Source organism: Ctenopharyngodon idella, chromosome 24 (assembly GCF_019924925.1).
Source record: "Ctenopharyngodon idella isolate HZGC_01 chromosome 24, HZGC01, whole genome shotgun sequence".
NCBI classification, from domain to species: domain Eukaryota; kingdom Metazoa; phylum Chordata; class Actinopteri; order Cypriniformes; family Xenocyprididae; genus Ctenopharyngodon; species Ctenopharyngodon idella.
The window spans coordinates 19,879,207-19,902,136 of record NC_067243.1 but is presented as its reverse complement, the minus strand read 5'-3'; the positions used below and the strand labels follow the sequence as shown (position 1 = coordinate 19,902,136).

The following is a 22,930-nucleotide window of genomic DNA, read 5'->3' as shown; positions in this document are numbered from 1 at the left end:
GGCCTGCACAGAGTCCTGACCTCAACCCGATAGAACACCTTTGGGATGAATTAGAGCGGAGACTGCGAGCCAGGCCTTCTCGTCCAACATCACTGCCTGACCTCACAAATGCGCTTCTAGAAGAATGGTCAAAAATTCCCATAAACACACTCCTAAACCTTGTGGAAAGCCTTCCCAGAAGAGTTGAAGCTTAATACCTGCAAAGGGTGGGCCAACTCCATATTAAACCCTACGGATTAAGAATGGGATGTCATTAAAGTTCATGTGCACGTAAAGGCAGGCGTCCCAAAACTTTTGGCAATATAGTGTAGGTCACCTGACATTACATACAGTTGACTGATGATGAATATAATGCAGGGCAACAACTCACTGCGTGATATAGCCTGCCTATAGAATGCAGTTAGAATGTCCATAAAATTCAAGATATGAAAAGCAAAAGGCGATCGATTTTAACCCTTTGAAGCGTACGACAACACCAGTAAGATCAGAACGTTCACTGCTAAATTCAAACGTGCTTTGGCTGCGGTGGCACCACCCATCACGCGTTATAGATCAACTGACATGATTTAAACGACAAATCACATTCAAATATTTGACAATAGGTGCCGATTTATGTTTCTGCCAGTTGGTGCCCACACTCCATAACCGAGCACGCACACGTAATATCTGAGCCAGAGTAGAGCCACGAGGACATTATGAGAGCTCTCGCGTTTATGTATTACATTGATGTACACACTCGACATGAGTCGAAAAATGCCATAGTAACTGCCTCAAGTGAACTAAAAAAAAATGAAAAGAATGTCGCGTCTGAAAGCTGCAAGCGCTTTTTATTGGTTTAAATGAATGGAGAATATTTCATGTTTTTCCCGTGGGTGCCCAGCGCCTACATAGCCTAAAGTTCATAATAGGCTATAGTTAACAAGTTTCTGAATATTTTGAATAAAAAAGGAAAAATGAAATAAAAGTGATAGCTACATCTGTCATACAGTGCTGTTGTGCCTGCATGACGCATCGCCCCCCACATTAATAAAAATTTTTAACATATTGTGAATTAATTTAATAAACTTAGTAACCTAGCTTTCTTAGTACCTTTTACCTTCAGTAATTTACCTTCTCTAAGAAAATTATTCATAAAACATCAGTTGACCATATGTTTACTTTCAATTTCATATTTCCATATTGATAAAAATAAATTAATTAATTAAAAAAAAAAAAAAAAAAAAAATCAAGATATAGTTCACCCCAAAATTAAAATTCAGTCATCATTTACTCAACCTCATGGTCCAAAAGTTGTATTAAATTCTATGTTGAATCAAATAAAATATTTCTTTCTGAATCTACTTTTTGTAATGACTATTTGATGCTTTACACAATAGTGACTTCAAATTATCTTTTGGGGATAATTTCTCAGCCAAATTTGATGTACGATAAATTTGTGATTAATTAAATTAATGAATCGCCACATTATATAATTAATTAGATTAAAAATTTTAATCGCTTCCCAGCCCTAGAATAATCACATTTCAATAAAGGTAAAAATTTTGTTTAATTTTATTTAATTTAGACTTTCTGCTGTTTGCTAACGTTAAGATACCGCTTGTTCTAACCAAGACCAACACAAATAAAGAATGCAATAAGATAGGACAAATTATGCAAACTTTGATTGAATAACAGATAGAATGGCAGATAGAACGATAGAATGGCAGACAGACAGAAACTGTCATTTTATTACGCGTATTTAGTAATATCACACTGCATAAGCCAGTAACAATTAGGTAAACATAAGAACATGGACACAGGAGGCTGGATACAGCCATTGAGTATGCTGTAATACGATACAATGCCTTTCTACCTGATACAAAAGCACCTCAAAGGCAACTCACTTGTCACTTCTCTTTGGTCGTTCCTCTGTCCTGATAAATGTCTTCCACCCTGTTCTTCATTAAGAACACAAACACACATAGGCAAACAGCTCTGTACATAGTCACCTGGAGAACTGAGCAGCTGTCTTCAGCAATTCTTGTTCCCAGGCATGATGTCTTTATATTTTAGAGGACAAAATAATCATAAGTACACTGTGAAGGCAAGAATCCTCAGAGATCCTGACATTATCTTTTCTTCCACCCTCTCATATGCACCATATCGGGCAGCTAATTGCTCTGGCGATTAGAATGGACAGTTAAAGTAGAGGGTAATGAAAAAGCTCATGTGCGGAATTAAACAGGCCCTGCAGTGAGATTTTCCACTCTGCAGACACATCAGAACACACACGCACTATAAACAGCCCGACCAAAGAGCTTGTGAAGCAAGCCACTGCAGGTTTCTTTGATATAAAATATGGCATATCACTCATGCAGAGTCCATTTCACTATTATCTGCAGCGGGAACAAAACCTAATTATAACCTTATGACAAGGTCAGTGATGATGCATTATGCTAACACAATACAAGTCCTTTCTCTTTCACTTTCTCTCTAAGCCAGTGGTTCCCAAAGTGGGGGTCGGGACCCCCCCCGTGGGGTCACGAAATGATTTCCAGAAATCAAACAATTTTTTTTTTTTTTTTTTAATGATTAGAAATAGCATATTTTATGAATAATTGTAAAAAAATACTAAAAATATTAGTTAAATTAAAAACAAAAACCATGCAAATAAAAAAGCCATTAACCTTTCGATTTTCCTTCCCCTCGACCGTGACTCCTGAGGTGATTACGACAGATTAACCGCATATTAGCAACAGCATCAGTTGCAGCAGGTCAATTTACAGCTCCATGTTAAACATTCAGACATGTGCACGTAGGTAATTCTTTAAGCTTTAGATATTATTTTTGTCGAAATGAAACGTTGGATAACACCACCGTCAGGAGACATAATGGATAGCACTCGTCTCTTCGTGAAGGTGGAAAATAGGGCTGCAACAAACGATTATTTTGATAATCGATTAATCTACCGATTTTTGGAACGATTAATCGACTAATCATCGATTATTATACTGGTTAATCAGTATGCTTTGTTCGATTATTCCACTAGCAATTAGTTAAAATACTGAGTTATACTTTAACTAATAATTAAAACAAGGAAATCACTTTTGAAAGTGTATTTTTAATGAATTTGTTAAAAATACTGTTAAAATGACGTACTGTGTTTTTATTAAGTCTGGGAATTGTAATAACTTTTTAATAAGAGTAAAAATATGAATATGTAATATTGTGCAAACATTTCTGAAAAATGCTCCTCTCTAGATTTCTTCTTTTTTTTTTTTTTTTTTTACTAACTATCGAGTTTATGGTCATTGAATGGCTTTCCTGAGGTAAATGTAACATTTTGTGACATATTTGTTTGCAAGCTGTTTTACCGCGTTTTTTTCTGCGGTTGAAACTCTGATTAAATGATTACATTAGAGCTGAATTCATTTCAGTAAGTTGTACTGTATCTTTCAACATACTTTTTAATATTACATTCATGTTTATTTCGTGCTGTATTAGCAGAAAAGAGGAAGAGATAATAGGTTCACATGCCGCTTGACCAGAGGTGCTACAGCGATCTGTCACTCCACATTAAAGAGCGCCAAAACCACATGTATTGTTTGAATCCCGTAGTAAAATTGACAGAATTTAAAAGATAAGACTTTGTTTTATATCAAAAGTAACCTGATCTGTCTTATCTGTCTGTGCGCTGTCTGTATCCTCTATGCTCTGATATGTATTTTTCACTGTGTGAGAAAATGGACGTGTGGCGAACAGTGAGTTTGAATGAGAGTTGGTGGCTCTGCATGACAGCATTTTTTGTAGTTATGCTAAACGTTATGTTTTATGCCATGTTAAACTCCCACATTTTACGGGTTCGACTTTGTTTGCACTATACACTCCGAAGCACCGTGTCTTCTTCTATTGGATTCGATCCGGGAGGGCTGCATTACAGTATTGCGCTACAGCGCCCCACTTGTCAAACCGCATTATTGCAAGCCCTTCAAATAGATCATGTGAGATCAAAAGACTATTTGACAACAAAAATATGTCGACAATTTTTATTGTCGACGTTGGCGATAATGTCGACTAATCGTTTCAGCCCTAGTGGAAAAACAAAGTTCTTTATGACCTGAGGGATTTCTTGTAAAAAGATTTAAAGGGAAAGAAAAGATGACAGTCGCCTGTTTTTGTCTATTTTAGAATTTTCAAAAATGTTGTCTGTTTTAATTTAAAATGTTTGTGATTTTAACATAAAGCTTATGTTCAAATGTTTTGCCATTTGCCATTTGCTGGTAATAATAGCCTATTACTGGTGTTATTTATTGCTATTACTTTTTGGCTAAGAAATATTTAGCATTTTCTTATTTCTAAGTATATAGGATGTGTTTAAGATAAGTTTGTACAACATTTGCCTTCATATTTCAGGCATATTTCTGCAAAGATATTTAACAAATTGTTTTACATTTACACCATGTTGATCACTTCATGTGTGGTGCACTTGGAATGGAACTTTTTTTTAACCAGATTGTTAATAAAAAGAATGTTACTTAAATCATATTGTAGTTAAGTTGACTAGTTAAACAGTATAAAAATAAAAAAAAAAAAAAAAAAAAAAAAAAAAAATAAAAAAAATAAAAATCGTGAATTGGTCAATCGTTCTGAGAAAAAAAAAATATCGAGATTTTATTTTTTTGCCATATCGCCCAGCCCTAGATAGGATAGGATAGGATATAAAAGGCAAAGAAAAGGGATGCGAAAGCAGGCAAAGAAACAGGAAGGCATGCAAAAGCATTGGATAGGATAGGATAGGATAGGATAGGATAGGATAGGATAGGATAGGCAAAGAAAAGGTATCCGGAAAGATATGAAAGGTTAGGATAGACATAAACAGGATGTGAAAGCATATGATGGATAGGATAGGATAGGAAAGGAAAAGAAAAAGTGATGTGAAAGAGTAGGATAAGCAAAGAAATAGGAAGGGATGTAAAAACATAGGATAGGATAGGATAGGATAGGATAGGATAGGATAGGACAGGATAGGATAGGATATGAAAGGCAAAGAAAAGGTATCCGGAAATATATGAAAGGATAGGATAGATGTAAACATTATGGGATATGACAGCATATGATGGATAGGATAGGATAGGTTAGGATAGGATATGAAAAGAAAAAGGGATGTGAAAGAATAGGATAAGCAAAAAAATAGGAAGGGATACAAAAACACAGGATCGGATCAAATCGGATCAGATCAGATAGGATAGGATAGGATAGGATAGGCAAAGAAATAGGAAGGGATGCAAAAACCAGGAAAGGAAAGGAAAGGAAAGGAAAGGAAAGGAAAGGAAAGGAAAGGATTTTCCAAAAAGAAAAGATGTGAAACCATTCCATAATAGGAAAGGAAAGGAAGTAGACAAGCAGAGTACAGTGAGAAGAAAGAGAGGCACAGGAAGAGAGGTTGCTGCTGTTGTTGCTGGGTCAGCAACTTGTCACAGAAGAGCTTAGCAGTATTCCCAACAGTAAACACAGAACAGGCATGACATCTTCAGATGTCTTCTAGACACTGGACAAGGACAACTTTCAGGCAGGTGATAAATGCACGTGATTCTCTGAAAAAGATTTTTAATTGCGCTTACCAGTGACAAGAGTGCATTTTTATTCCATTGCATCCTTTCGATACAAGGTGTAATCATTACTTAGTTCATTCAAAAAAAAAAAAAAAAAAAAAAAAAAAAAAAAAATCACTGTATAACTACAAGTACCTATGAGAATAAACATTGCAGCCATGGCAGCCATTAATAACCCGCAAATGCTGATTAAAAATCTTCAGTATCACAGAATCAATGCCTCCGCAGGAAGAACAGACAGACACCCATCGGCACCGGATCGATTTATCGTGCCTTTTCTTCTCTCTGCTTCATTCTGAATGAGCTGTGCAGTGAGCAATCTCTTAAGCGGCCCTGTCATTAACCTACGACTCCAGAGGGGACGGGCTGCCAAGTGGGGCTGTCTGTGTGCTGATTGGTGGGGCAATCCCATCCAACATGGCCTCGGGAGAGCCCCATGCTAATTCTCTTAATGGACTGGAGTCATGGTGACACTGCCAAATGTACATGCTCTCTCTTAGCTGTAGAGAACAGAAGGAGCTGAGCGATGCTGGTTGATACAGAAAGGATTTGGCATGTGGTTTCTGGGTCAGTTAAAGCCGCAGTGTGTAATTTCTGTGCAACTAGCGGCACCAAACAGAATGACAAAAATAACAGTTCACTTACTTTATTTCTCAAAACAACAAAATTTATCTAGAGAAAATAAGTTATCGAGTTTTTCCTGATATCACTTGCTGAAGTGGCAACGTGTCACTAAAATCTTTTCTGAGATCTCAATATTTAGCCTACCATTTTGAATACAGGCCAATGCTCTGTTCTTTTTAAGATGTTTATAAGAACTAATCAAAGCTACATATATTTCCATATTCTGATGAAAACACACACACAAATCTTAAACCAGCCTAAGCTGGTTTTCTGTTCCTAAAGTAGTGTTGTCAAAAGTACAGACTTCGATACCAAGTCGGTACTGAAATTTAAAAAAAATGTGACGTTTTGATCACTGTTGAGTGGATTCATAAACACCTCTGATTGGCCATTGTGTTCACGTGCTCAACAGATATGTCTGTGATTGGATAGAGTGATCAACGCACTGGTTTGAAAGCACATGGAAGTGTTTGAATTTGAAAGCGGAAGCGTTTGAAAGCAGGCTCAAATTGAAATCAGCGGACCGGTCCGGTGATAGACGTCTGCTTTCAAACGCTCCCATATGTATCTGTAAGCGCTCGGTGAAGTGCGTCATTGATGTCTATTTACAACATGTTTTTGAAGCATTGATCACTGTAGCCAATCGCAGACATATCTGATGAGCGTGTGAACACAATGGCCAATCAGAGGTGTTTACGAATCCGCTCAACAGCATCATATTTTTGAAATTTCAGTACCGAAGTCTGTACTTTTGACAAGACTATCCTAAAGTTCAGGCTGGTTTAAGCAAGTAGGTTTTTTTTTTTCCAGCAAGTTAGTTAAACAAAACTGTGAACACTATGGCTAACCAATCAATAATTTCAAAATGCAAAAATGATACAATCTTACAGGCTTCTTTAATCTGTGTAAACTGGATGAAGAAAAAGTCTTGCTTAACAGAAGCTGCACAGTTCCATCAACTCAGATGTTTCACTTTCCCAGAGTTCATTTCCACATTGTGTGAACAGTAGCCTGAGGGAATCAACCACTGCCCTTTTCCACAATGCCCCAGTGCATGTGAGACAGTATCTCATGATCTCCCACAGAAAATTAATGAAAAGACGATGTGTAAACGCTTTTTCTCCAAGCAGTTTACCAGAGTCTCCTCAATACACAAGCAATCTTACAAGCTGTGCCCTCAAAATCCATCAATAAACCCCAAGAGCATATATCTTTATGTTGAGTCTATACTACCAGCATGCATCCCCTGACCCCTGGGCTAAGGTCACAAAGGCTGCACAAAGCATTGACCGATGGGTCAAAAGAGATCACAAGGGCCAATATTTGTAATTGCTGTCTTTCTCCAGGGAACAGCAAGGTCAGGAATAAAACAGTATGCCTGCTTGACTCAATACAATATCGCTGAATAAATTCACCTCAGTGTGAAGTTAATACAGATTTTTTTTGTAAGGAAAAAAACTCAAATGTATATTTTGTGACAAACTAGAAATTAAAAAAAAAAAAAAAAAAAGAAAACATCTGACAGACTATCTTTTCAGCTTTATTCATCTTTACTTCATAAAAAAAAGCTACATCTGAGAATATGAAACCTAGAAAGCAATATAAAATTAAATAATAAAACAAAAAAGCAATACAGCCAGCCATACACTTTAAAACAATTTTTAAAAAATGGTAACCCAAAGGTCGCAGGTTCGAGTCTCGGTACTGGCAGGAAATGTAGGTGGGGGGAGTGAATGTACAGCCCTCTCTTCCACTCTCATTACCCACAACTGAAGTGCCCTTGAGCAAGACCCCTAACCCCGAATCGCTCCCCGGGTGCCGCAGCAAAAATGGCTGCCCACTGCTCCTGGTGTGTGTGTGTGCACTTGGATGGGTGAAATGCAGAGCACAAATTCCGAGTATGGGACACCATACTTGGCCATGTCATGTCACATTCACTTTCATATCCAAGTGCAGAGACAACTATAACTACTATATTCCTGAAGAGTGTAACACTGTCTCTGAGGTTATCAAAACATTTCTATGTTTGTTTAAGTGGTCTGATGTGTTAGCATATGGCTTAACCAATAGTGTGCAACTGGGACGAGACTACCAATTTAATTGCACAATGGCAGATATGGAAATCTTGATATGAAATTCTTGTCCAGAGACAAGAATATCACTTGGGGTGGAATCTTTTGATGTTGGCCTGTAAGTAACCACCTAGTACCACTCATAACACACTAGCATCTATACAGAAATGTGCTTAAAACCACTTAGAACACCTTAGTGACTGCAAGGAAACACCTTGCTGAAAAACCCATGATATCCTAGAATAGGAATCTTCAACCCTGCTCCTGGAGATCCAATGTCCTACAAAGTTTAACTCTGACTTGCTACAACACCCCTGTCTTTTATTTTCAAGCGATCCTGAAGACCTTGATTAGCTGATTAAGGTGTGTTTGATTAGGGTTTAAGCTAAACTCTGCAGGACAGTGGGTATTCCGGAGAAGGGTTGAAGATGCCTGACCCAGAATCATGTTGTGGAGTTTTATTTCTTCAGAAAATGTAAAAAAAAAAACCTGGTTACTAAGGTCTTACCAGATACAGAGCTGATTTCTACCTTGAAGTTTACACGAGTCTTCAGCACATATACAAAACATACCACAGATGGTGATAATGATGATGGCAAAACAGCAGCATAAGTGGAGTAATTGCAGCCTATACAAGAGGAAACAGAAATATCTTTATCTTCGACACCGTTGTCATCACCAACATGTTCATTGCAATCATATTCACCTTGATTCTTATAATCAACATCTGCCAAGCATAAACAGCGACGTCTTCTAACAATAAGTCCCTAAGGGTAAAACTCCTGGCAACTGTACAATCCTTCCAAAGTTGATCAAACAGTGACTTCCTTGACTGACCCATTTCCCAACACCCCATACTCCCTGAGCAGTAACCCAGCAACAGACTCACAACACAGCTACATAGATAGAGTTCTGTAATCACAGAGCACTGCCCGAACACTCGGACACACTCTGTTGGGCTTCCCTTTATTTTGCTTACTTCCGATCCCAAATGAGCCCCCTCGGAGTGTTCTCCGACTCTGAGGTGAGGTGAGAGGAAATGATTGGAGAGCTGGAAAATGTAAATGAGGGGAAGAGAATCATTTCAACATTGAGACCCATAGAACCGCACCCCCACCCCCCAGTGCTGTACACTTCTGCCGAGTTTAGATCTTCTGGAAAAACATTGGAAAAGAAAGGCAAAATGATTAGAGGTGTGGTTCTGAGACCACAAAAGGACTCACGGGAAAGATTTTGTCATCTTGACTTTGATGAGAGCTGGCACGCAACTACCGCTAATGGTTTTAGAGTACAGTGCTGTAAATATGCTGACGTCCCCTGCTTTCAGGCATTATTTATTCAATTGCACAATTTTCATCAATTGCACTTGACGCAAGCAGGCAAAACAGACCTAAACAAACAATACCACATTGTCCTTTTCTACTGTACACTACAAATCCACAGAGTACCAGAGCTAACAATAACACAATCCACACCGAGACCTTTACAAGTAGGACCCAGTTGGACGAGGAACCATTCAATGAGGACGACTCACATGGACAAGCCCGATTAACGCTCCTCTACTGAACCTAAACAGCCTCACTGGGAACAAAAGATATAGCACTACATTTCTTCCTGTTATCTACTGGCCTGTGAATGAAAGAGCTAATTTTAACTGCTTGAATCATAGTCAACACTGATCCTTGCAATTAAAATAATTGAAGGAGCTCATAAATTATCTTTTAGTGTTAAAGACAACATGATTCACAATGCATATAACTTCCATAATGTGGTGTATTTTCGAGTGACGCTGAATATCCACAGGAGAAAAGGTTGGAGGTTTGACAGGATTGTGAAAATTAGGCTATGATATTATTGAATAATATTGTTATTCCCACCCACAAGTTCTTGATTATGTCACCATAAAAGTTGTTAAAGTTAGGTAAATTTTGATTTTCTGTTGTCTTTAAAGAGAGAGTTCACCCACAAACAAACCTGAATGATTTTCTTTCTTCTCTGGAGCGTAAAAGATTATATTTCGCAGAATGCTTCAAATGTTTTTGTTCATAAAATGCAAGTCAATTAGTCCAAAACAATACTGTTTTTCCCCACAGAAGAAAGTAAGTCATACAACAAAAGATTTAACTTTTTTAACTTGAACTTTTTAACAAAATGAGGCTGAGTAAATGATAGAAATTTCATTTTTTGGGTAAATTGTCTCTTGAAGGCTTCTGTTATAAAAGGTACCCTGTGGACTTGGGGGGTGGAAATTCATCAGACAAGTAATCAAGAATCTACGCTAGGATGAAGTTACCTAGCATACCAATGGGATGGAAAGCCCAAAGGTTTAACTAAAACTAAACAGTACAGCCATAAAAACACCCACATATTCATGCTCATTTGAGGACAATCTCCACACTGATTCTCTACACTGACAATGAGCCATGAACCCTTTTGTCTCCTGGTCCATCGACTAAACATTTCCTGAGGAATTCCAAGCAGGCCTGTTATTCTTGGAGATGAAACAACTGCAACAACAAAAAGAGGGAAAGCACTTGCTAATTGATTTGCAGAGGGAAAGTGAGAGTCAGGCTAGTTAATACAAGACAGCTTATCGTTTAGAGCTCTTGAATCGTGTTAAAGGGAAGTTACCAGCTATTACAATGAATAACACTAAATTGGGCGATCATTACCCAGTTAGACTAACTTAGAAACTTTATTCCTCCATCTATTGTATTTATAATAAGGTATGCTGTGAAGAAAACACAAAGCTTTATCAGATAAGTACGGCTCAATTCAGAACCGTTTATGAAGTATTTTGTAAGAGCTGTCAATAATGGTAGAAAAAATTAATTTACCAAACCAAAACACATCAAACTAAACTGATGGTAAACCAAGCAAATCAACCACAGCCTGTTAGGATTTGAACTAATTACTCAGAATCAATTCCATAAGTGAAGTGAATAAATTTTATTCAATTAGCCTAATGAACCATATGCAATAAAGATTATAATCAAGAGCCTCAGACGTCACCCCACAGAATCCATTTTAAAAATGTTCAGCTTGGCTGCCAACTATATTGGTCTACCACAATTTTTCCAATGTGCCTAAGAGCTTCAGGATCCTATGGAATACTTAAGTGGGAATTTTGGAATTCTCTTCTTGAGTATTTGGTAGTTACAATGGATTTAACAGAATAATTCACACAAAAAAATTATAATTCTATGGAACACAAAAGGAGATATTTTGCATAATGTTCAAGTTGCTCTTTTCCATATAAAAATAAACTAGGACCAGAGGCTTTCAAGCTCCATAAAGGACAAAAAAAACACCATAAAATGATTGGCATTATTATATGGCATTATGAACTGCCATATAATAGTAAAATAGCAAAAGACTATCTGCTGACAGAATTGTCCATTTTTGGATGAACCATACCAATAACTATAAATAAATTATTGATTTTTATCCTAGACTAATCCACTATATCCTTTACCATATGGCATAACCTAGGATCAACATGACATTATTAGCACCTTGCTAATGTCCAAGTACTAAGGCCTGCAGGCCTATTTAAGAGTATTATGTCAAGCTTAAAATGTGTATCAGATTAGCCAACCATCCACAACAGTCAAACAATGACTTCTTGCCTTTTTACTAATTTTAGAGGACATCCTTACACTAAATAATTCAAGACATAACAGCCTAATGTAATCCAAAGCCATTTGATAATGACCTCCTTAATAGCAGGCCTTTGATCCAAGTCAATGCGCAAAAAAGAAAACACATTCAGAAGGCATGATTTTAATTACACCCTCTCTGTGAAAATACATAGTGGGAATGTACAAGAGGAAAGCTGATATGACTCACATTAATTACCCGATCATATTACCTCATACAAGCTTCAGAAGAGTATATAGAATGAAGTTGGTTGCTGGTTTTTACAGCGTCTTGAAAGTGCTGCTTTCAGAGTACTCTATCTCAATCGATCAATACATTATTGATGGGGCGTCACAGAATTCGTTAGTCAGATTAAGAGGAAATGCTAGGACTAAGCATTAACGCAACAGTTCTCTGAGTTCCTGATCTTGAATAAAACCACTACATGAATCAAACATCACTTTTAACATTCAGAAAGCTCTCGTCACTTAATTGCTTATAATTTAAAAGCGCAAGGTCACCAGAAGGATGACATAATTGGCAATAAGCAAAATACAGCTGCTTTGAGCTTGCTCTTTTCCAACACAGTAAGAAATGTGAGGAATCCTGATACTAGGATTGCGAAAAACAAGATAGTTTCAAAATCGACTAGTTGGTGGCTTGTTTTGCATAATTATGCTGGTTTCACCCTGATTGGACACACATGGGTATGTTTACATAAGATGCTTTCTTGCATTCAAAAACAGCTGGAGCGCAACGGTTTGAAACAGAATGAAGGTGTCTCGAGATGTGTTTTTATTGTTAGACTGGTTTTAAAGGATTAGTTCACTTTAAAATGAAAATTACCCCAAGCTTTACTCACCCTCAAGCCTTCCTAGGTGTATATGACTTTCTTCTTTCTGATGAACACAATCGGAGTTATATTAATAAATATCCTGATGCGTCCAAGCTTTCTAATGGCAGTGAACGGGGCCAACGAGTTTGAAGCTCAAGAAAGTGCATCCATCCATCATAAACATACTCCACACGGCTCTGGGGGGGTTAATAAAGGCCTTCTGAAGTGAAGCGATGCATTTGTGTAAGAAAAATATCCATATTCAACAAGTTATAAAGTAAAATATCTAGCTTCCACCAGACCGCCTTCTGTATTCAACTTACGAAGAAAGTGTACCACCTCAAAATGCTTACGCTAGGACCTACAACTTCCGTATTCAAGTTACGAAAAAAACGTAACTGACGTGACGAAAGTGGTCTGGCAGAAGCTAGATATTTTACTTTATAACTTGTTAAATATGGATATTTTTCTTACACAAATGCACGGCTTCGCTACAGAAGGCCTTTATGATGGATGGATGTACTTTCTTGAGCTTCATACTCGTTGGTCCCGTTCACTGCCACTATAAAGCTTGGATGCATCAGGATATTTATTAATATAACTCCAATTGTGTTCATCAGAAAGAAGAAAGTCATATACACCTAGGATGGCTTGAGGGTGAGTAAATCTTGGGGTAATTTTTATTTTAAAGTGAACTAATCCTTTAACTTGAGAACGTTCATTGCGATACAACAACGGCAACAAAAACAGTGACACTGAGTAGCAACCGGAATGTGCGTATGGCCGTAGTAGCAATGTTTAAAGGGGACACACTTAAAGGCGCAATGTTTCTAAGCGTTTTACCATGTAAACGGTCTAAATGAAAAAGCAATGCTAATTAAATCTGCTAAAAATTTCCATACTAAAAATTAAACGCAAAAAAATCTATATTAATTACTCAACCTCACTATATTCGAGTAGTCAGTTGTTGGACTACTAGTCAATTAGCCAACTTTCATGAGATACTCTTGTACAGAAATTGCAGCGTCTTAAATATTTCTCTTAATTTGCTTCTTGGATCATTTAAGAGTCAAAGCCAAACCTGGCATGAATTTATATTTTCAGCTGACTGTTCATTCCAATTCCTCTCCATTTTATTCTTGTTTCGTCCTCTGCGTGTGGCGTCACTGGTGTCGTACATTTTATCTGATGTAGTTGGCAAGCAAATACCCGCATCCCAGATTGTGACATTAGAGGGAGAGCTAATTATAACCTCACATATGGGATATACAACCAGAGGAAAGCAGGTGTTATCTGTATTTTCTCTCTTCTGATGATATGGAAACAATTTTTAAACATGATTTCATACTTAACATGGCAAATTGACCAGCTTATACTAGATACACAATCGCATGTTCAAAAGTGGCCATATGACCAATTTTGAGATCATGGGAAACTTGTTTTTATTAAGGTACGATTGCTCACTACATCTTTAAATCACCCAGCTGAAAAAACGAAGCAGAACATAATCAATACACATAATGAGCAATAACCTTTACCATCAAGCTCTCTGTCCATTAATCATGCATTTTAATTCCCATCGTGCCCTTTCATCACAAAAACACACATCCCTCCTATTGTGTCAAGTCAAGTCAGAGTACCAGAGGCCTTTTCACCAGTCAGACTTCATGAAACAGAAGGATGCAACCAAATTAGACTTGAGGGATCAAAAGAAAGTTTAAAGAAATAATGCACCTGGATAAAATTTTAATCATGGATGCATTGATATTAAAACTATGGCTGATAATAATAAGCCGATAATTACTTTTATGTTATGGCTGATGTTTAAATTCTATACATGAAAATTCTTTTTATAATAAAGTGAAAATAAAACATGAAAAACTGAAATTTTTAAAATTTGATTTTAAAAGCTACAATTGCATATAGTCATCACAATATTATAATGTACTGTATGAAAAATGGATATTCATTTTGAGATTTACTAAAGATTACATTTAACTGTGTTAACTAATTAAATGAATAGTGTTATTAAATATTATGGAAATGTTAAAATGTGATATAGAGACATATCACACGGCTACTTGTATGATATTGCTTTTATACAACAGTTCAATGGAGCAAGTATTTAAACAAATAAGAAACAACAACGGAGTGTCTTTAAAAACCCTCTTGTGTGAGGAACTACTTTCTTCCGCCACAGATTAAAATCTCAAATTGACAGTTTAAAAGTTGAGCCCAAGCCTCCATTACTAATTTGAAAACGTCACTTCAGAACTAGCCGCGAAGGAATAGGCTGCTTCAGTTAAGAGGAAGAGAGAAAGAGAGAGCGTGTGATTACCTATATCTGGTATAGCTTTCATTCTCTAGGTCAAGTCATAAATTCATAAAAATAATAAATCAGTTTGCCATGTCCGTGTGTCGATGAAAGAGATATCTTTGTTGTAGCATCCTTTCAATGGTTAAGGGAATTTCCAACGCTATCTCATGACCAATTTGTATGAATTTTATGAGGTGGCTAATTCATACGACCTCACTCGTACGAATTCATACGATTTGTCTAAACCCCAGTGACGGGTAGGTTTAGGGACGGGGTTAGGGGTAGGTCATTCGTACTAATTCATACGAATTTGGCTACTTATAAAATACGTACGATTTAGCAAAAAACTGACGAATTTGTTCGAGTGAGGTTGTACGAATTCGTACGAATTAGCCACCTCGCAAAATACGTACGAATTGCAGTGAGATCGGGTTGGGAATTTCACATGACAGGCGTCAGCGCTGGTCAATGCATTGATCTCTATGAAGTGCAGCGTCAGATTCAGCGTTACTTGTCGATTTAGCCTCATAAAGTGGTGTGCAAAGTTCAAATTTAATGATCAATAATAGCCATTATACAAGTATAAGAAGTTTGTACAATAGGAAATAGACAAGCAAACAATTCAGTCAAAACTATTTGCCTAGGAACAAATAATAGATTCATGAGACCAAAGATTGGCAGTTAAATACAACCAAAACGAATTATATATCATGTTTAACCACTACAGAGACTTCAAAGCCAGCAGTGCTGGGTACTAACAGATTACATGTAATCTACTTACAAAGAAAACGTAACTGATGTCGCGTCAGTTAAGCTTTTTTCGTAAGTTGAATACGGAGGGTGGTCTGGCGGAAGCTAGATATTTTACTTTATAACTTGTTAAATATGGATATTTTATTGACACAAACGCATCGCTTCACTTCTGAAGGACTTTATTAACCCCCGGAGCCGTGTGGAGAACGTTTATGATGGATGGATGCACTTTCTTGAGCTTCAAACTCATTGCCCCCATTCACTGCCATTATAAGGCTCGGACGCGTCAGGATATTTATTAATATAACTCCGATTGTGTTCATCAGAAAGAAGAAAGTCATATACACCTAGGGGTGAGTAAATATTGGGGTCATTTTCATTTTAAAGTGAACTAATCCTTTAAAACTACGTTGCGTGACACATTAACAGTAGTATTTCAAAAATTCTCATGGGTTTTCTCCTCCACCATTGCTGTTCGCTAGGAGAAATGCTGCCTGTCTAGAACGTGCAAAGACAAGCGGAGTGATACAAACGGTGAACAGTCCCTGTGCTGATACTGGTGGAATATTATGTTACCGTAAATGTCTAACTTGCACTGTATGTAAACATCATTAGGATTTCATGCTCTGTCAAAATTACTTTTGGCTAGAGTGTTGCTGCAACAGACATCCAATGGTTTCGCCATAATAAAAATTCATGTCTTCTTAAGAACAAAATATAATACAAAGAGGTCACCAGCTTGACCTCATATGACTGTGACAAAGTCCAGCGCATACAGAAACATCCCTTTTTCCTGTCAAACAGCAGTGCTAATTTCCTTTTCCTTGCAGTAGTGATGGCGGCCTCCCTCAGTGTATCATCTGACACTGACACAGATTCAAAAATTGCAAAGCAATTTATGCAAAATAAATCTGAAAGATGACGTATTCCAGGTCAACACAAATCCGGTTGTTGTTTTTAAAAGCAACTAAGCCGGTAGCGCTAAGGGCATGATTGATTGACGATGTTAATAGATTGTTAAAACTAGGTCAAAGTGCATATTATATGTGTCACAGTCACACTGCATGCGTCATCCTGCCTCAATCAACTGCTCATGTGCAAGTGACGGTGGTGATGAATAAATGAAATGCTCTTTCAATCATTCAGATTACATTAAACTGTATTGACCACACCAAATTATCAAATCCAGGTCTATTGATCCAGATTAAGGTAATTTTGCTAAACAGAACAATATGCTCATCCTTGCTAGTCCAGTCCCTTATAAAGCGATATGCACTGCTCTAACATAACATCCATGCATCACGAGTTGACATGTCTTTGAAGTACAGTACGGATTCCAAGGGGTGTGGCACTCCACTAGAGGAAAACATGGATTTCTTCAAAGAGCCTGAAATGCCGGATATATGGATATATGACTTCCACACAGTCCATATATTCCTTTATGTGTGATTACCTAAGACAATAATCCATTTCAGGCTATTAACTGTCGAGAAGACTGTCGTTAAAGACTTTAAATAAAGTGCAAATACCATGTCTCTTTTTTTATATTGCTTGCTGAAAAACAGATGTATGTGTAACGCTAAAGCAAATATGACTACATTATGTTGTAGGCATGAATGCATTTTGTATTGAGGATCCAGTGCATCATCTTGTGATAGATTTGTTACCTTTATAGCTTTCCTGGGAGATCTGACATAACATAACGTTTGTCACAGTGTTTCTGCAATCAAGCAACTATTGGGCTCATATGACAAATTAATATAACAGCAGGTAAAATTAATCTACAAATTGCCATGTTCTACATACAAATTTACAGCTTTAAGAGACGCGTTTCACCAAGGATATCAGATAAAAACAAAACTACATTTGGGAATTATTCCTAGGTTTTTGCCCCAATCCGTACCAAACTGACCATAAATGTAGTCTCAAGTGCCAATGTCAAAAATGATCAGACACAATGATTTATGTATTCAACATGGCTGTCTGAAGCTGATGAGATATGAAGGGTGTAGGCCTATTTTACTAAAAAATTGACATATGCACAAGCCATAATAAATACATACTATACCATAGTACATGGCATAACTCTGAGGACACTGAGGTCAGCTGGCGGTGTTGTAATAATGAAAAAGCTTAAATGGATTTATTTTTAATAAAAAAGGCTGCCATAAGCCAAATTAATAAGGTTATTTATTGTCATTTCATTTGTCCAGTTTGTTGTTGCCATGATTTAGATCAGGGGTTTAGAGGAAGTTTAGAGAAAAACTGTATTAAAAGTTTGAAGCCCAAAAAAATGCATGCATCCATCATAAAAATAATCCATATGGCTCCAAGGGGGTTAATAATGGCCTTGAAGTGACCATCAGAATGAAGTGAAGTGATGGGTTTTTGTAAGAAAAATATCCATATTTAAAACTTTATTAACTATAATATCTAGCTTCCGGCAGATTCCGACATCAATTTGCGACAGAAGAGTGACCTCTGACCCGACGCATGACGCAATGACAAATGCGAAAGCGCAGTGGATAGAGCAAAACAAAACACCGGTCACGAATTAGAAGTCTAAAATGAGAATTTTTTAAGAGAAATGTCGGAGGATTTCGATATAAGAGAAGAGGAGCTTGAGTTTGTTGCACAGCCCTCTTTGTTTAAAACGCGTGAGGTGTCTAAGCTTACGATACCTTTACATCCTACGTCATGCATTGCGTCAGGGGTTACTCTTGTGCCGTAAGTCGACTTGCGCAGTATGCGCACGGTCATCTGCCGGAAGCTAGTTATTTTAATTTATAAAGTTTTAAATATGGATATTTTTCTCACAAAAACCTATCGCTTCGTTTCAGAAGGTCTTTATTAACCTGAGGAGCAGTATGGATTATTTTTATGATGGATGGATGCATTTTTGGGTTCTTCAAAATCTCGCCCCCCATTCACTACCATTAAAAGCTTGGAAGAGACAGTATATTTTTTAAATATATCTCCGTCTGAAAGAAGATAGTCATATACACCTACAGTAGGATGGCTTGAGGGTGAGTAAATCATGGGATAATCGACACTAACCCTTTAACCCGGATCACTGCGAGTCGGTCATGTTCGAAGTTAACGCGCTGAATTCGAACGGAACGGAATACTAGCATACTACTCTTAATATTTCTGTGATATAAAGACATGGGCATAAGAACAGTGCGCAAGTATTCTATTCTGAATTCACTCATTCATGGTTATCGGTTTAATAAGTAGCTGAGTTATTGAGTCGAGAGACGCTCGGACCGATTCGTTCAGCCCAGTTTGTTGAGCCGGTTCATTGAAAAGATCCGAATAAAAAACGATTCGTTCACATCGCTACATTTAAGTAATTTGCAAACAGCTTGCGTTGGCACCTTGCATGTAAATAGGCCATCATTTCCAAAGAAATCCATCCATCATCTGAAAGAGGGAGGCTACGCGACCCCGTTCCTCGATGTCAATACGCCGTTGGACTTCATGCTACCTAAAATCAACGCGACTAACTAAAACATATCCAGAAAAGGTAAAACTGTGTCAAGCAACTCTACATGCTCCGAAAACAGCTGAAATTACCCTTGAATTTATAATAATAGCAACGTACATTTAAAAATGTCAACAGGCAAAATTCTCATAGATAATCTTTATGCACGGTCAATCTACTCACATGCAAGGAGGAATATATCACTGGCATCAAATTCACTGACAGATTCCAGAATTCAAACATCACGCCGCACGAGACTCAACACCGCCCATTCATTCGGCTCCATCATAACATGTCCACCATAAATCAACACCAAAGCGGCTTGAACTCCCAACAAAAGAGGAACTACACGTGCGATGCCTCAAAACGGTTCATTTGCAAATAAGAACAAGGGAAAAATCACGATTTCTTACCTAAAAGGCAGCACGCGCTCTCGTGCGCGAGAGATGATTGAGTTGATTTAGAGGCAGCGCGAGCTGAACTGCGGTCCTGCCTCTGGAACACGAAGCCCCGCCCCTCTTGTTACTAGGGTCCCCCATCGAGGCAATATGATGTTGAGATAAGTCCTTCAGTTGAAGTGCGATTATTGAGCGATTCGTTGCCTACTATCAGTGTTACACACCCAGGTATTCAACTGAAGGCATACATGCATTCATTTGTGTGTGTGTGTTTGCCCGTGGAACTTGAGTTGATCTCTAAACCTGGACCTTTAAATGTGCATAGTGAAGTAATTGGAATACTATTACTATTGCCAAATATCTAATATATAAACGTGTGTGTGTGTGTGTGTGCGTGTGTCTATCTATCTATCTATCTATCTATCTACTATATATATAGTATTTGATTCTGATATCTAGAGATTGCCTATATAATGCCAGTATATACTGTAAATACAGTATATACATATATATATATATATATATATATATATATATATATATATATATATGTGTATTTGATTCTGATATCTAGAGATGGCCAATATAATGGCAGTAAAATTCAGTGTGTGTGTGTGTGTATATATGTATATATATATATATATATATATATATATATATATATACAGTATATGTATGTATATATATGTATGTGTGTATACATATGTATTAGAAAATAAAATAATGTAATTGTGTGTGTGTGTATATATATATATATATATATATAAAATAGTGTAAACAACTACACTATATAATATATGTGTGTGTGTGTGTGTGTGTACATATGTATTAGAAAATAATAAAATAAATATATAATAATGTAATTTATATAATAAAATATGTGTCATGTGTGTAAATATATTACCTAAAATATATATTACAATTTAATGATTGCAAATTAGATGTACTGTACACAAATTTTTTTTTTTTTTTACATAATATTTACACACAAAAACTGTCTGTACATTTTAGAACTGTGGAAATAATGTGAACATTTCCATTTCTGTTTTCAGCAGTTGCTAATATTCTCAGAATGGTCAAATATCAGACATGGTATAGTCCTTTTTTTTTTTTTTTTTTTTTATGAGGTCACTATTACTGCGACTAAATATGCCAATACAATGTACAATGTGTCAGACTGAGATAATGTACTCACAAATGCATAATACTTTGTGGTAATTCCCCCCCCCCCAATGTTAGTTGTATAATTCAGATGTAAAGGGAAAAAAATGGACTACAAGTCAACTGTTTCTTTTAGAGAGATTCTCTGGTTCCGTATGTTAGTGATACTCAGGGAGAGCTGTCATCAAACATTTATAGGCCGGTCCCTAAAGACTTCACAGACGTCTGTCTGCCGTTTGTCTTGTACACAGAGTGACCTTTATTGCAATGACCAGCCCGGGACATTATGAAGTATGTTTTGAGTATTTCTCCTGAAGCGTATGGACGTACATAAGCTATGATTTAGTTTCTGTTCGTCTTTGTGTATGTGTGCACACTGTAGCTCATCTGGATCCGTGGCTGTAACTGATAGTGTTGTCGTGGTGATGGAGCTTGAACTGCTGCTTGTGTACATGATGAATATGCAAGCACAGCTAATGAGGCTAATAGAGCAGAAAATTAGATGTATTATTAGAGGTTATGTACTGTCAAAAGCAAAAAAAAAAAGGAGAAAGAACTAAAAGGTGTGCACGTAGTTATCCCAGATGGACCAAAGGAAAACAAGAAATCAACTAACCAGCATCCCATATGAACCTGCATCTGTTGCTATATATATATATATATATAAGTAAAAGTAAATGATACATATATAAATTGCATATCATTTACTTTTACTTCACTACCACTATACTTGAAATATACATATTATTTCCATACACATGAACAAAAAACCATATTGACTTCTGTTGCAAAATATATTATGGATTAACCAAAACGAAGGAAATGTAAATAAAGAGGCAGTCATCAGCACAGCCAGCTTATCCTCATGCCCCTTTGACCTCGAAGAGTCATTTGACGGAAAAGCTTTAGTCCCCATAACTGACAGGATGCTGTCCTCTAGTGGTTACACTAAAAACTGCAGGTTTCAATCCCTGTCCTGTTTTCAGTGCTTTATAAATTTACGGTTAGAGGCCCTCTTTTCCTTTAATGGGTTATGGGTTGTTTTTGAAGCAGTATAGTTAAACAGTTCTCAGGACGGTATTCTGAGGCCGCATTTAAAGGTGACCCTAAAACACATGATGCTCATTACATGGTGACCCATGATAATCATTAAAACCAGATGCTGCTCACAGGGAAGGGACCTGTTTGGAAGAAGAAAAACAGGAGGAACTGTGAATGAGGGTGAGGGTTTGTGTGTGTGGTCCTGGTAAACCCTACGTTATGAGGACAAAATGTAAATCATACAGAATGATATTTTTGGAAAATGTAAATATGCAGAAAGTTTTCTGTGATGGGTAGGTTTAGGGGATAGAATATACAGATTGTATAATAACATGGGTATTACAACGTAAACGGATTACAAGGACACACTTTATTTATTTATTTATTTGGTCACACTTTATATTAGGTTATAAAAAATAATAATTGTTAGCTACAATGTACTTATTGTGTTGATGTTGTATTCTAAAACACTGTTGCTGCTATTGAGATGAGATACGGGTAGGGTTAGGAACAGGTTTAGTGGCATTAACGGCGTGTTAAGGGGTAAGGGAAGGTCAACAGTGTAATTATAGATGTATTTACCTAAATTAATTACAGCTGTAATTACATGCAAATATAAGTACTATGTAATAATGTGTGTACACAATACGTGCATTGTATCAAATGATGAATTTAAATGTTAGTTCATAGTAGTTAAAGGGTTAGTTCACCCAAAAATGAAAATTCTGTCATTAATTACTTACCCTCATGTCGTTCCAAACCCGTAAGACTTTCGTTCATCTTCAGAACACAAATGAAGATCTTTTTGATAAAATCTGAGAGATTTCTGTCCCTCCATTGACAGCTACGCAACTGACCACTTTGATGCTTCAAAAAGTTCATAAAGAGATCGTAAAACTAATCAATATGAATTGATTTTCTGAAGAGACTTGATCGCTTTATATGATGAAAAGATTTAATTTAGGCTTTTATTCACATATAAATATTGATCAGTGAACATGAAAAGAAGCTCAAC

General features: G+C 36.8%; 1 protein-coding gene across 2 annotated transcripts in view; it reads right to left on the bottom strand.

Annotated features, from left to right (window-relative positions):
* The window catches only part of tln2b (talin 2b), a 169,127-nt gene extending 149,268 nt beyond the window's left edge, over positions 1 to 19,859 (bottom strand). Inside the window, exon 1 of one of the 2 annotated variants that reach the window (XM_051884143.1) lies at positions 19,729 to 19,859. The gene's annotated coding sequence lies outside the window, so the exon portion shown is untranslated. Of the gene's footprint in view, positions 1 to 19,498; positions 19,637 to 19,728 lie in introns of those variants that run through there. The other variant, XM_051884144.1, reaches the window with a different exon arrangement.
* Between the last annotated feature and the right edge of the window lie 3,071 nt (positions 19,860 to 22,930).